This window comes from Heliangelus exortis, chromosome 9, assembly GCF_036169615.1.
Source record: "Heliangelus exortis chromosome 9, bHelExo1.hap1, whole genome shotgun sequence".
In the NCBI taxonomy this organism is placed as follows: domain Eukaryota; kingdom Metazoa; phylum Chordata; class Aves; order Apodiformes; family Trochilidae; genus Heliangelus; species Heliangelus exortis.
The window spans coordinates 19,878,265-19,892,305 of NC_092430.1; the positions used below are offsets into that span (position 1 = coordinate 19,878,265).

The 14,041-nt window shown below is 37.6% G+C and overlaps 1 protein-coding gene across 2 annotated transcripts in view; it reads left to right on the forward strand.

Moving 5' to 3' along the window:
• TBL1XR1 (TBL1X/Y related 1) overlaps positions 1–14,041 on the forward strand; it is a 104,234-nt gene that overhangs the window by 61,911 nt on the left and 28,282 nt on the right. The window contains exon 3 of one of the 2 annotated variants that reach the window (XM_071752636.1): positions 7,817–7,884. The exons of the other annotated variant lie outside the window; for it this stretch is intronic. The gene's annotated coding sequence lies outside the window, so the exon portion shown is untranslated. The remainder of the gene's footprint in view (positions 1–7,816; positions 7,885–14,041) is intronic. 2 annotated transcript variants of the gene reach the window in all.

Here is a 14,041-nt window from a genome sequence, read left to right on the forward strand (position 1 = left end):
TACTGTGTTTCTCCTAAAGTCTATTTTTTCAGACATTTCTCAGTATTCCAAATTAATCTGCTATAAAACCATAAAAGAGAGTGGCATCCACCAAAATGTGAGCACAGGTCACCTTCTGCCGAGGTGTGCCTAAGTCTTTATGTTTAAGAAATTGCTTCCATGTAAGTACTTGTTTCTTCTCGATGCCAAAACAAGGAGTCCTGCTTCTCTTTCAGGAGTTTGGGACACTTATGAGTGTTTTGCCAGAGTTTCTTCTACCAGCTCTCTGTCTTTTGAACCTCTGCAGCTCTTTTTTGTGCTTTTTTGGTGGATAGTGTCAAGTATATTGAGAAAGCAAGGGAAGAGAGCTGTTTTCAAGGCAAATCATAAAACACAAACCAGAAGAAAATTCAGCAGAATAGTCCATAATCTTTAAAACCATAATTCACTGCTGTGATTTTTTACCTTCTCTGAAATCCCCACCATGGTCAAGCTTTGCCAGAGGAGTCTTGAATCAACTCATTTTGCAAAAGCTGCAGAGAAGAGGCATCCCATGTTGATTGTACTTGGTTTCTCCAGGAAGAACTCATAGAGGCCGTAGAGGGACCCCTGTATTTCAGCAGGGAGCCACCTGTAAAGTGTATTTTCTGTTCTGGGGAGCTGACAGTCACCAGGGGATTTGGTCTGGATGCAGTAGGGTTTTGTGGTGGGCATCTTCCTACACCTTCCCCATATCATTGATGAAATTAGTTGGTGGAGATATTTCCCCTTTGCTGGTGACTCTTCCACAGGAATACAGTGTAAAGATCAAGTAGTGTGTTGTATTGCATTTCATGGTATATCGTTTGTCCTGGGAATCAAAACTAGTCTCTGGATGGGTAATAATTAAATCAAATCAAATAATTTCTTTTTACTATTTCCCAGCAAACCTGCTGCACAAGACCTAGGATATGGCTGCGCCAGTGTCTGACATAGCTTCATACCCATGAATTACTTAACGCTGCTATTTTTGCTTTTTTTCTTTGTATAGACTTCTGTATGGAAAAATGTTTGCACCAACTCGTGATGTAATAGGGACTATTAAAATCTAATGTGACTTTTGTATGCATTAGTTGCCTATGAAGAAAATTAGGTGTTAATTTGGGAAGGCACACAATAGCAGTATTGTAAGTTAGCGGTGGCTGACATGTCCCTTAAAACTCCAAGTAGGTTGTACTATAAATACAGTCTCTTGTTTTGCAATTGACATTTTGCTAGTGGGTGGCTAATTTGAAGGGAAATAGACCAGAGATCTAATATTAATAACTAATTAATAGTTATGTAGATATTTTAAGTCTCTTTTTCTGCTTATTTATAGGCATATATTATTCATCTATCCTGTGTATCCTTCTTTGCGTATATGTTTAATTCTGAAACTTTTGCTTCAGGCACTTAAGTGCCTTTGCAGGCAGAAGCTTGAAAGCAAATTTGGTCATGGCCTCCAAACCTCTTTTTGAAGATGAGGATTTTAGAGTAATGAAGCTTAAACTATTTTAAGAGAAGCCTCCCCCTTGAAACAGGGCCAAAGAGGAAAGCCAGCAATGTGTTGCCTACATCTCACCTCAGTTCATGAGTCCTAAATCAGCACCAGCGCTTTATGCTTTCCTGTGTATAAAGTAAAGAAAAAGGCAAATTTTAGGCCTCTATTGGAAGCAGGTAGCTCGTAAACAAACTGAAGTAGAATGAAATTAGAAAGGGCATCTTGTAAGAGCTTGATCCTTTAAGGTCAGAGACAAACATGGTCTCAAGTGGAAGTTGCTTCTCCCAGCACGTGTTACTATATAGAAGAGGTGTTATGTTCTGGTTTGCTCAGACAGGAAAATTTCCACTTAGGTTCCTATCTCATCTACTTTTTCATCTTGCATCCTGCCTTCTCTCTCACATTTACACTCATCTGTAAATAAGCATACATGATACTTACCCTTTTAATGAATTCTTAAGTGAGTTTATAAAAAACTGGGAAGATTATGTGCGAGATGCATTATACTGTGCGCGTGCTTGATATTTTTAGATCTGTTTTGTCACATATCCAAACACTTTTAAATGCATTGCCCTGAACTTGATAAAGCAATGCTGTGAAACCCCGGGCTATGGCTGCAGGCTGTGGAATTAGTGTTTGTCTTCCTTGCATCTCATCCCTCTTGTGTGAACAGCTTTGCTGTGAGCACTTAACTCCCAGCGAACAATAAGGGCAATAGTTGCATGTGTTAGAAATAAGAAACTTCATGAGTACCTGTCACACCTCCGTAAGTTTTGAGGTATGGGACTTTTTGCTGTCTGGGTTTCTTGTTTGGTTTGGATCTATAGACTTGGAATACATTCTACCATGTGAATGAATTTTTGACCTTTTTTTCCCTAGTTTGTCTTGCGATCCTTAAGTATCTCCATACGTGCTTCTGTAGCATTTATGGGTCTTGAGGTTTTATTTTTATGCTCACATAGGGAATGCTTTGAATAGCACAACGTATTAGCATCTTTTTTGCAAACTTTTTTTCTATCTTAATAAGAATAAGAAGGGGCCCAATAAGAAGGGGCCCATCTTATTGAAGGCCCCTTGAATCTGAAAATTAAGTCGTATAACTTTCTGCAAACATATATTTTTCAGTAATGAAATATGTTTTGGGTTGCTGTCTTTAGGTCTGTATGGCCAAGAAACCAATTATAGGCATGGTTAGAAAGCAATAGTATGCATTAGTCAGATTATAACAAGATTCCAGTAATGTAAAATTGCAGCATGACAAACTAGTTTGTATAGATTTTGACAGCTGTTGCCTTCAAAACCTAAATTGTTAAGCAATACACAGCTGCAGTGTTTCCAAAATTGGAAGAAAAGATGATTTCCTTGTCAAAAGTCTGTTCCATAGAGCAGGACTGTGGCTGTTGGTAGGCCTGGTTTGAGTTGTTTGGTTGACTTCATGAATCTCTGTCCCAAGCTGACTTTTGTCTCTGTAAGAAGAAGATATTTAGCTTACAGAGCTGCTGCAAAGACTTTGTCAGGCACCTTCTTTTTGCTGTTACTCCTGACAGATGCATTCATAATTTTTTGCGCTGCCATTTAGTAAACTAAGATTTGGAGTTTTTAATGTGATTTATGAATAAATGGTGACTTGATTAATGCTGGCTGTTTATTTACACTACAGACCCGAGCCAAGAATTTAACTCAATTCTCCTGAGAGAGCTCAATAGCTATCTATGTTGTAACTCCATATGGCTATTGAATTGCAACTCTGAAATCCAAAAACCTGTCTTCCTCTAGTAAAGTGTTACTACAGTGCTATAAATTAAAGCAAACTCTACCTAATTTCTTCAAATCAGGCTATTCAATCAGTTACTTTATTACAATTTGGCTTCCTGAGCTGGGCTCCAGTTCCAGGTTTGGGAACTGCTGTGGTTGCCAAATGACGTTTGTCTTTACCTTGGTGAGTCTCTATTTTAGTGATAGAGACCTTAATTAGATATGACATAATTATGATACAGCCTGCTTTCAGTCCAACTTAGGTCCAAGTCCCACTACTTTTACATTCATACCCAAGAAAATTAAAGCCCATTTTGAGGTGTGTGCCCCATTCTAGAAGTGCCACTTGATATTTATTTAAAAGAAACTGCAAGACGTGGTCTCTGCCTGGCAGTTGGGCTCTTCCCTTCTCCCAGTCCAAGAGCAGCAAGGGCAGACTTTGTTTTGGAGTCTCCTTGTCTGCTGTCACTTGCAGTGTTTCAGCTCTTACATTTTTCACTTGGGAGAACATAGCAGTACTGTTTTATTGTAAGTAAAGGGAAAGATGAAGGCTGCTTGCCTTGTGTTAGCAAGCATGAAGCATGTGGCAGCCTTCTTCTCTGGGATGGTGATCCTGGTGAGGGTTGGTGAAGTAAGATAAATTGCTCAAGATTATGCAGAATGGCAAGGGGGAGAAAGGATAAAACAATTTTTTAAAATAAATTTTTTAATCCCCAAATTTGAAGATTTTCAGGAATGAGAAGATGGAATGGCCTTACAATGCTTTTGATCAGCATATATCTTGAAGGCTGCTTTTTCAGGAAAAAGAGTTGCAAGCACCAGAGATAGTTTTAATAAGTATGTGAAGTAGTACCTGTAGCATTTGGAAGTCATAAACCAATGTAAGTGGAGGCAACCTTTAAAAAAATAAATGCTTCTGCCACAGACCCAACCAAAATTACCCCAAACCCCCTGTCTTCCATGAAGAGACCTGTCTGCTCAATATATGCACCAATCCAAGCTCATAGAGATGTTCATGCTGCTTCCTTGGTGTGCCCTCAGCATCAGGTCAAATACAAGATGCTTTGAGCACCATCAGTGGTTTCTGAAAATATTCTCTGTGCTGGTAATAAGCAATTTTTAAATCATTACAAGGATGAATTACGAAAATGGCAGCAGATATGAAAGACCAGAACAGATGGGCATTCACTGGGGACATTGCCTTGAGGTACTCAAAGCAAAACGTTACTGTTTTACAGCTAAAAAGCTGAAACATCATAGCTTAATTTTTAGAGCCCAGAATAACTGTTTTGCTATCAAGTAATGTTTAATGGTACAGTTACACTTAGAGTTGTGATGCTGCTGAAGCTTTGCTTCTCTGTAGCATTTTAATCCATGTCTGGTTGTCATCTACCTGGGGAGCTTTATGGAAAATGTTAGTTGTCTGCACGGATAAAATTTTCCTGGAGGTTTTCACTTGGGTATGGGTCTGACCCAAAAACTTTTCAGCTTCTGTAATGCTGAAACTTCACCAAATCCACTTTTCAGTATCTGAATAGTTTTACTCAAGAGTCCCTTTTGGCAGGATTAGGGCTCTTAGTGGTCTTGGAGTCTCACTCTGTGATGAGTGTTTCTATTTTCTCTTGAAATTTCTGTGTCTGCTGTTACCACTTTTATTGTATTTACCTTGTGATCATAAATATTATTCAATGAATTGTGATCTTGAACTTTGCATGTGATAAGTGATTTATTGTCAGTTTTAACTTCTGCTGCTGTGCTTCGTTGTGCTGTGTGTAAGCTTCTGAATTATGACAAAATACTTGGCAATCAGTGCAATCCTACTTGAAATTTTAACAGGTTTGTTTATGTTTCGTAGAGCACTTCTAAGAGGCTGATGTGAATTTTTCAACCCAGGACTTTGGCTTTCTCTAAGCAGCCTCTCCAGTTAGTTGTGATTTTTTTTTTTTTTTCCTCAGGTGAGGCAAAAAGGAACTGTGGTGCTGTTTGCAGAGATGAAATGGAAAAGCAAATCTCGATTTTGTAGGTGAACCAACCTTTATTTTGTTAACGCTTTGCTTGGATTTCAGTTTCTCTGCTGGTGATATTTGTTGGTTGGATGGTCTTTGAAATAGAGGGATTAGAGGGAATCAGTAGTAGCGAGGAGAACAAATATCTCAGTGGTAACATTTGGGTTTATGCAAATGGAGGGAGAAGCAGACCAGAAATTATGCTGTGCTCATTGGACAGATGAGAAATAAGGCCTTATTCATGCATTGAGCTCTCTGAAGAAAGCAGTGCTTTAAGTTCAAGAGGGAGACTTTTTTTTTTTAATGTCAGTTTATACTGAATTCTTTTTCTGTACATATGCATTTCATTGCCTTAGTAGCAGTCCTTGCTATAGTCATAGAGAGAAAATAATGTCAAATACTATTATTAGGTGGTCTAGTGGGGAAGCCAGCAGAAAACAATACATTTATAAGTAGATTATTTGTCTCTGGGCCATATTCAGTTTATGAAATGCACATCAGTGCTTCTTATAAGCACATAACTTAGTTTCTGGTCTTTTTTTTTTTCCTTTTTTTTTTTTTTTTTTTTTTTCCCCTTCTACCTACACATTTTAATATCAAAACAAGCAAAAGCCCTAGACAATAATTAAAAAATAAATCCAACTTGTTTGTTAAAAATAAGGCTTTGTTTTTTTATTGTTTTTAAACAAATTGCATTGACTTCAGAAGTCCCCCTCTTTATAGAAGGATTTCAGTTACAAGTTATGGAGGGGAAGAATCTTTAATGGAAAATGGTGCCCAAAAGCTTGAGAAGGTTGCAAACTATCCTATAATCTTTATAATCTATAATCTGTAATCAGATTTTAGCAACATAGTTGATATGTACAGTTAGGCAGAAATGATCAAGGCAGTACATAATAGCCTAGCAGACAATTAGAATGACATTAATACAGGGTCAGGACCTTTTCACTTACCTTGTGAGCTGTCAGTAAGTGTGGTTACAGGGGAAGACAAGGACACTTTTCAAGAGGAGGCTGGTGGGACTGGCATGTTTTTCTTGGAATTGTGGTGAATAAAGTTACTTCTTTTATGAGGAAAGTGGTCATCTCAGTATTTCAAGTCATGCTTTGTGGTATTTACTTCTCACACCTCTGGATCGTAGGATTTTTGTCTTCTCATTCTGACCAGGAGAACAATTAATGTGTAAATATTAATTAAATAATGATTAAGCAAACACTGCAGTTTCTAGATATGAGGAGTGGAGTTCCCCTCTTTCTCTTGTAGGGCTTTTCCCAGAGGTTTCAAGACTATTTCCAGCCAGCTGCCTGGGAGCAGGGAAGGACCAGGCACTGGTTTACTTGCATCTCTTGGAAATCACAGGGAAGGTTGTTGCTGACCAAAATCATCTGTAGCGTCTCAGTCAAAAAAAGGAAAAAAAAACATATTCAAGTCTTGTTGGGTATGGCAGCAGACTGAATTCTGGAGGTTTTCTTAGAGGCCAATCATTATTTTTAAGATGACAAAGTCTTAAATGCTCTGTGCTGTCTAAGGCATATTTACTCTTTCTTGGTTTTAGTCCTCGTTTTAAGGAGCTCTTTGGGAAGGTTCAGGGTTATTTGTAACATTTTGTGACCTTTGGTGGCTGGAGCTTATTATTTAAAAAAGACTTTTCTCTTTTCCTAATTCTCTTCCATTGAGGGCAGGGTTATCTGTTTTAATAGGAAGTATGTTCTGCTTTGAACACCTTTTTTTTGGATACATGGATCCTTTTCTTGCAGTGCCCACACAGTGTTCCTGTGCTTTTGCCTTTAAACCTCTCTCTTTAATCCCTCAGTCTATAATGTAAGATTACTTATTACACTAATTACTTGTGTTGTTACACTAATTATTTGTGTTGAATGTTGGTGGAAGGAACCACAATGTTATACAAATGTAGGATCAGGAATTGTTCTAATCACAAGTGCATAATGTACTTAACTCCTAGGAAGTGTTTAAGTTTGGAAGTTGCTTGTGGAAATTTTCTCCACAAAGGTATTTTAAGGATTCTTTCATATAACAAGTTCTTTTCCATATCTTGGTGATAAATTCAGATCCAGAACGGTAAAGTTTGAAAACACCTTCTGGTTTGATCTTGGCCTGTTCTTTTATTTTGCTGTTGAGTCATATTAATTGCACACTTTACCTAACATTAAAATAAGCTACAGGATCAATATCTTGTCATTTGTAAACTTTAATCTTTCATAAAGTTCTTCTTTGTCAATATAAGCAGCCAAAAAGAACAGAAATCCCAGTAAAGCCAATGCTCTATTCCATGCTGAGGTTTTGTTTTCAACTAAAGGAGGGAGAAAAAGAGTTGAAAAAGGTGCCTGTAATTTTTAAAACATATTCCATGTAAATAATCAAAAGATGTTCTTCAGTTTGTTTATTTTCTTATCTAAACATATATTATAGTCAGTAGGAAAGTGAATGTTGTTTTAATGCTTTCAGTAAAAGACTGGTCAAAAAACAGCTGTTTTCCTTTTTTCATCCTTTAAAATAAATATTGATAGAAACTATCATAATATGGTTTGTGTTACAGGTGGTGTAATACCAAGGGCTGTACTGCTGCCACATCTCAATTTTGTGGGGTTTCAGAGAGTAGTTCTGGTAAGGACACTCAATGATTTATCTATTTATTTGTCATAAAAGTAGATGGAGAGTTTGGTGCCATTTGGTATCAGTCATTGCAATTACCTGCATTTGCAGTATTTATTAGCTATTGGTTTCTGCAGTCCACTGAATCTTTACAATAAGTGTTCTTTTATTCAATAGTCTTTTAACAGCTCCTTTAGGAGCTGTTTTTGCCTTGTGTAAATCCATATTCATTTTGGTGAGAGATATTCTGATAAAACAACAATTCACAGCATGGAAGTACTAATGAATGGACCTTTTGACAAAACACCTTGTGAAAACTGCACTGTCTACATGAAGTGCTGGAGTCACTATTGCCATGGTGTCTATCAGTTTTTAAAGAGGGGAAAACCTTACTGTGGTTTGATTATAGTATCTTTTTTCAAGTACTGAAGTCTTGTCTTCCTGAAGAAAAACATGAGTATGTGGTTTAGAGGGCAAATATGCCAACCATGTGCTGTTACTGATCTCTTAAATTTACAGTCATGATTTTGAAAGTGTTTTCTTTAAATGTATGTGACTGTGATCACTCTGTAATTTGTTTGATTTTGCATACTTCCCTTAAACGTATTTTCTTATCTCTTTTTCATGGCTAGAGTTACAAGGCAGATGAGATTACTTTTTCTAATAAAGGGAAAATTATTTCTGAGCCAATCTACCACCTGCAATGCTCTAGGATTGTGCAAAAGCACAACTAAGTATCCTTTTGTCAGCAGACAACTGAGAACACATTATTATCTATAGAATTTTTACTAGATGCTGTAATTGACCAATGTCTTGTGTAGCAGATGGGGGGTTCCTCCCCCTTTTTCTAATTTTTAAAATCTATTTATTGTGTTTTGTTGTTCTGTTTTAAATCAAAATCCTTTTAATGTTTTTGGCAAATTCTGTTTGCACACTATAGTGGGTCTATAGAGAGCACTCCAAGGAAGAGAGAGAGTTTGTTTTAACAGGCCTTGTCTTGCAAGACCCACAGGGCAGTGAAGGATATTACTGACTGTTCTTTATGGCCTTGCTCTTGTAGGGAGCTGTTGTACTGGAGCTGCTCCAACAAATCACTTAAACAGTTTAAGTCAATGGGACAGGAATACATTGGAATGTTCTGGATTGATCCACATCTATATATACTTTGACGAGCTCTTGAGTTTGTTTTCCACAAACAAGATTGGGTACACAGGAATGTCTTAGTGGGATTCTCTGGTCAACCTAAGAAACCAGTAGCTGGTCCTTCTGTGTTAGAGATGGGTTGGGTGAGCTTGCTTGGAAAAGTTCTGGAGGCTGCAAAATTAGGGAAGCAAAAAGATGCTATTTGAAGATGCAAGTGAATTGGTGTAAAGAGTGAAGGCATTTTCCCTGCTGCCATTGCACTTGATTTGTCTGTCTAAGGCTTGAGCATGGTATTATTCACACTGTATGGTTCCCAGCCCTATAGGTAGATAATACCTTGAGTACACACAAATAAGGCACATGTAGACTTAGATAAGTTTCTAAATCTTGGAGTGGAAGTAAATAGGCTTTTAGATTTGTATGAGGGAAATGGCATTGTGAAGTTTTGAGTAGTATTACTCAAGAATATTAAAGGCCAATTCTGCAAAGTAAAGACATCACAGCTTTATAAATATTGTAAGGAAAGAAAGATGATGGGAGCTCTTTGGAGCCTGAGAAAAACTGAGAATTTTTCAAAATGTTGTGAGCAATTTGTGCGGTGCTTATTAAAGTATAATGTGATTTGGAGAAGTCATGGACTACTTCTCTATCATCTCCATTTTCCAATAATGCTCTTCTTACTGGAAATGAGTGAGTGGAATTTTTCATGTGTGGAACTTGTTATTCCACTGTTTGAGGTAAGGTAAAGATGACCCAACATGGGGCTTCTCTGCTTTGTTTGTTTGTTTAAAGCCATCCCATCTGATTTGTTTTAAAACTGAACTAGCAGAAGTAGTTACTGCGATTGCTTCATTCTGTAAAAGATAGCATAGAGGTCATTTGTGGGACAATTCCAGTGCAGCTGCCTATGTAATTGTAGCCTGCAGTTATAAGCTGGGGTGTATTTCCATCTCTGCTGAAGTTTGAACTTGACTAAGCAGAACACTTTTCTCCACACAAAAGCACGAAACTATGATCTTATTTCTAACTGCACCAGTAGAGGAGACTGCTTAATTCAAAAGAGCACCTTCTAATGGAGCAGGGGTCTTTACTTAATCATCAGGGATCTTTATTTAATCATCATGTGTCCATATGATGATTATCAAGTTTTCAAGAGTTTACTTCAAAGGCGATTAACTCAAAAAACTGTGAGAACAGATGTCTGGTGTTGTCCTAAGCAGAAAGAAGTGAAAGAAGTGGTGTTTTGGGTTTGAACTTTTTGTCTTAATTGGCTCCTTTGTGACTTTCAGTCCATTTGGTAAGAGGCTCTTCAATAGATCTCCTGCTTCTACTGCACAAAGCCAACAGTTTTAAATTTTCAGGTTTTTATGTGCATGTATAGGCACTTAGGCAAACATTTGCATAAATGTTTGAAGGATGCTTCCCTCACAAAACAAAAACTTTTTAAATATCCAATGTGCTATGCAGAAGAGCAAAGCTATCATTCTTTTAAACCATCTTTTAATAATTTGTTGAAATTCATTGCATATCCCTCTGCAGGTGTGTTCAGGTTCCTTTCCTAGTCAGGCCCTCTGTACAGTGCCAGATTTGCAAGAAGAACATTTGGTACGTTTCTTGAATCTTCTATGAACAGCAATGGAACTTCCACAGATTCAGGTGACTTTACAGTGTGTAGGAGCTGTCTGGGGCTGTGTTACAGCAGGCAAATTTGTAGGATCTCTGGGAATTTTTTCTTCACAATGGTATAAATATACCTCTAGACTTGAACACTGACAAGGCAGCAGAACTTGGCGTTCATTCAAACTTGCCCTTAATCTAGGATAATTTGAGTTAAGTAAAATACTCCATTTTCAACAGACAAGGAAAGAAGCTTACTTTTATTTTTTCAGGGCATTTTGTACAAGAAAAGGCTGCTTTTGATGATTCAGATATTGGAACAGCTCATAGTAAAAAAAAAAAATTAAAAATATATATTGCAGGGTATGGAAACTCTGGTCAAGGATGATGGTTTATTGCACATGTCTTTTCTATGTATTACAGGCATATCACCTCAGCATGTATGCTGTTCTTAATATTCTATAAAAAGACCCTTGGTACAGCTTCATTTAGGGAAAAAAATAAGCAGATGCTGAAGGTGGGAAGGGGGACTGAATTAATGTCTAGACAACCTTTGGAGGCATGAGTGAGTTTTGCATTAAATGTACTCAAAGGGAAAAATAAATATTGTTTTGTATGAAATTTAGCTATAGTTAATATAGATGGAAATATTCTCTGCCAAAATCCGTAGCACTGAGGGCTACTTAGTGTTGCTTTTGCTCTTGACAGTTTACTCTGAGGAGGATGTAAATCTGAACGTCTGAAATGAAGGTGGTTCTTATAGCAGAACCTGAAAATTACATAAATGAAGCAAGGGATATTTGCAGGTTTGGAAGACAACCTGGCCCTTTTTGCAGAGTTATTGGGGGTGAGGTGTTGATCTTGGAGCCTCCTATGTCCTGGTCAGAGTCTCAGGTCTGCAGCTCTGCTTCTCATGTGGTTGGGTGTCCTGTCCCCATCCTGGCAGCTGGATGTGGGCTACCCAAATCACTTCATTGCCTCTCTCCTCCTGTGTGTGTTGCATCCTGGGTTCTGTGTGGCAGAGACAATAACAGCCCTGAGAGAGATGAGAAGGGTGGATCAGGAATACCCAGTCTTCTATTTCAGTAGAAGTAAAGCAGTACTCTGTCTTCAGGACTTATGCCAACAGCTCTCACCCTGCCTCTGGGCTGCCTTCTTGGGCACATGAACCCCCTTGCCCGGCAGCCCTGGCTGGTGCAGCATCTCTGAGATGTTGCTTGGGTTTCCTGTCACTTTATTTCTCCATTACTTCTGTAATAGATTGCATTGATGCTGCAGATGGGCACAGTGCAGTGGAAGAAGAAATGAGAGTGCTTCTTCAGTCTGACATTTTTTATTATTTTTGGTTGTAAATAGAAAATAGGACTAGTAGGCTGATGGTGGAGTGTCACAGCCTAACACAGAGGAATCATTGCAGGCTGTTTGCAGCTGCCATCAGTCCTGTCCATGGCCTTGTCCAGTATCCTTAGGAGGGCTAAGATCATGGATATTTAACTCTGGCTGTAATACTTAATTTTAATTCAACAGAGAAGAGAAGCTTTGACTCTTTGAATATTAAAAAGTAAGGTTTGTCAGATGATGTTTGTTTGTTAATTTATTTTGTGGGCTTCAAGAGATGGTTCAGCTTGGTCTGGCCCAGGAAAGGAAAGGACTCCACATCCTGTTCTTCACCAGAAGTCAATTGCAATAAGGCTTCTAAGTGATATAGGTGCTTCTGGAAAATTTAGCCTCTTAATTTCAAAGTCCACCTGAGGTTAAATTTTGAGGTGCTAAAGTAAGAACAGTTGGTTTCTAATCCACTTCAACGGTCCTTTTTCTTAAAGTAAATTTGTAAGCCTTAAATTAATTTTAATTAATACCTCTCCCTTTTCTGAGGAATGTTCTGATTTCATTATTTCTTCCTAGGAATTGGTCTTTAAATTAAAGAAAAAAAAAAGCTTAGGTGAAAATGGTTTCATAATGCCATTTTGCATGTGATCTTGTTTGCATTGATAACTGATTTCTGCCTCTTCAGATCAGACACTGTAATTTGATTATTCTTGAACACTAATGTGCTACAGTTATAAGACAGCTTTTAAACACTCAGAGCTATGGTTTGCACCTTTTAATAATGTCACTGCCTTTGATTTCATCAGACTTTTATTTGGGAATGAAAGATAGTGGTGTTATAGGTGGTACTGGTGGAGTGTTTATGTGAAGAGGATGTCTTGGTTTGCAGATCAGGAATCTAATAAAGCAAGGGTAGTGGAGGAGTGTGGGAGTAGGCACATCTCACATAGATTAACAATTTGTTCTATTTTTAAAATGTTTTGTAGCTAATTGCAGAAGCATATTATCCATAATTCCTGGTTTTGTGAAAGGTGGTGAGTTCCTGTACTTGTAATGATTATTCACCTGCATATTGCCACAGGCTCAGTTCACACTGAACTGGGCTGAATGTGGAAGTGCTTGGGTAAAGGTAACAGCTGAGTTTTTAATCTGAGTGTAAACTCTCTTAAGCCTTCTTTAAAACTCTCCATTCATGCATAATGCTGCCATCAGGGATGAGTTACACATCTTTGAATCTTTTAGGTGAATATCTTGGGGCTAGAAAGAACTTGTCAGTTTACATTTAATTTTTTCCAGGCTTTAGGACATGTTTCATGGCTATAGAGAACTTGGAGCACTAAATATGATGAATGTTGGCGTGTATTTTCAATATCAAATTTTGCTGTCCAGCTGCAGTTAGATTCTCAGCATGTTTAATATCTGGGTTAATAGAGAAAAACATGTCTAAAGCACAGTTTATTTCTACTGTTAACATTCATAAGTCCCAATCTACCCATTTGCCAGATTGCCAGAAGTCCACAACTCATGAGTGATATTGGTCTTGACCCAAATACTCGGAAGCCAGTATAAAAAACCTAAAAACAAACAACAACTAAACCAACTGCACAGCATTCTTAGTATCATTAATTCATCATTTTCTCTTATTAGACCATTGCTTGCTTTTTCTTCATCCCAATTAAAATAAAAAATAAAAATATCTGGCCTCCTCTTCATTAAGTAACAGGTTCTTGTAGTTGCTCTTGATTAATGGAAACTAAAGCTGGAAGTTATATCTTTATTTGTTAACAGCTTACATTTTCCTGGCTGGAAATGGTAAGAAATTGTAATTGAAAGAACTTTTTTTTTTTCCTTCCCACTCCCTTATGTTAGTTTCTCACAGGCATTTTGCATTTCACCCTATAGTTTTCAGAAACAGTGGACTTGAAGCTGTTGGTATTCAGCTAACATCTTCCTCGGGAAGAAAATGGCAGCTTTCATGTACTCACAAAGGAATTTCAGAAAACTTATTTGTTATCCCTAAACTAGATGTAGCCAGAGTATGCAATTCCTGAACTTCTTTTCTCATGGGAAAGGAATTATT